Source organism: Limulus polyphemus, unplaced genomic scaffold, assembly GCF_000517525.1.
Source record: "Limulus polyphemus unplaced genomic scaffold, Limulus_polyphemus-2.1.2 Scaffold673, whole genome shotgun sequence".
NCBI lineage: Eukaryota > Metazoa > Arthropoda > Merostomata > Xiphosura > Limulidae > Limulus > Limulus polyphemus.
The window spans coordinates 315,556-317,434 of record NW_013666283.1 but is presented as its reverse complement, the minus strand read 5'-3'; the positions used below and the strand labels follow the sequence as shown (position 1 = coordinate 317,434).

The 1,879-nt window shown below is 27.7% G+C and overlaps 1 long non-coding RNA gene across 1 annotated transcript in view; it reads right to left on the bottom strand.

Annotated features, from left to right (window-relative positions):
* Positions 1-563: 563 nt before the first annotated feature.
* The window catches only part of LOC111085869, a 6,310-nt gene continuing 4,994 nt past the window's right edge, over positions 564-1,879 (bottom strand). Inside the window, exons 3-4 of the long non-coding RNA XR_002610642.1 lie at positions 1,726-1,787; positions 564-637 (exon numbers count right to left, since the gene is read on the bottom strand). This is a non-coding gene — a long non-coding RNA (uncharacterized LOC111085869). The remainder of the gene's footprint in view (positions 638-1,725; positions 1,788-1,879) is intronic.

Below are 1,879 nucleotides of genomic sequence, written 5' to 3'. Positions count from 1 at the left end.
AGTAAATAACTTGTGTCGCTTAAGTTTCGTCGGAACGAAGTTACGGAAAATCAATTAACAAACGGAGACGTAACAATACTTTTCAATACACAACACTGCAAGTTTTTTCAGGACACAGCTCATTTTCAAAATGAATTTGTTCAAAATTAAGATTAAACAGTTAAAAAATAAATTAAAGAGCTCAAAATTAAGATTAAACTGTTAAAAAAATAAATTAAAGAGCTCAAAATTAAGATTAAACAGTTAAAAAAATTAAATTAAAGAGCTCAAAATTAAGATTAAGCAGGTAAAAATTGTAAAATTAAATTGCTTATATTAAAGAGGTAAAAATTGTAAAATTAAATTGCTTATATTAAGATTAAGCAGGTAAAAATGTAAAATTGAAGTTCTATATTAAACAGGTAAAAAATGTAAAATTAAAGTTCTTAAATTAAGATTAAGCAGATAAAAAGTGTGAAATTGAAGTTTTAACTTACAGAAGAAGCTTTCAATTATCTATGATGTTGTTATAGCTGGTATAATTTTTTGTACTTACGTGAACTGCTTTAATATTACCCTCGCATGCAATTGTGGCGACCGCAGCGTCAGTGTAATCCGGAAAATATCGGTTTTTACACTCATCATACTTGTTCATAAACTGAAACAAAAAAGCAGGATGTTTAATATTTTCTTATATCTATTTTTACTTCTTATGTATTTTAATTTATTGATAAATGTCTGAAAGCAATTCTATGCTAACCCTAATACTTAGGAAACATATTTTATGAATTTAATTCCAAAATTTTTTCCTTAAAAACACTTGAAATAAATTTATGTCTCACTGGATATGAAACGAGCAAAATATAGGTTATTTTATAATTAGTATTTAGAATAATATCAAGTATTTGAAGACAAAAATAATAAAATAACTTGTTAATATTGTAAATTACTGTTTTTTTATACTTTAAAGGTTTAGTAGAGCTTAAATAGTTTTCCGTAATTACATTAAAGGAATAATTACTTCATTTCCAATTTAAATATTTTATTGTAATGCAGAACTAATTAGATAAATAGCTGGAAATACTCGTGATAATTTTCATTTTGAAGGACGTTGATAAAAAAAGTAATGTAGCGGAAATTTTAATTTTCATCCTTATGGGACGCATGGACTAAATGACCAGTTAGATTCCTAAGGTTCATTTACAGTTGTCCCTAATTTTGAACTATTGAATAGAGGAAAGACATCAGTCAGTAATACTTCCTTTGTCCATTTTTTGAACCAATTAATAACGAGACTGACTATGACTATTATAATGTACCCCCAGCTGAAAGTGTGGAAGAAGTCCATCAGAATCAAGGTTTGAGCCTTGGACCCTTCAATTCAATACATAGTGGACTAACCAGTAGGTGGCACTAAAACTCATGAACATGTGCCTGTATTAAAATGGCTGGGATGATTATAATTATTTACAAAGCTGTGTAAATAAAAATAAATGCACAAATGTTGATGTATTTGAATGTTTTACTACAATTCTTCCAGCGAAGATTAATAGGTTAACAGAATAATGGAATTTGAAATCGTGGTAAATATAAGCCATAGAAACATATAAATGATTTATTCAATAAAGTAATTTATACTTGTCGACTTGGTAATAAATCGTGTGTTTAGATATTTTTAGTTTATTATGGAGAACGTCTATTTTGCTAAGCAAATACCATTTTAAAATAAAGTTAAAAAATACTTACCGCCTCGGAATTTTTCTCTCGCCAGCATATTGCAAAAACCTCCATTTGCTTTTCGTTCAATCCTAACGACGAAATAATGAATTAGAACGAAATCTAAAAAAATATATCTATTAAGATATTGTTGCGTCATCGAGATCACGTGACCATTCTCACG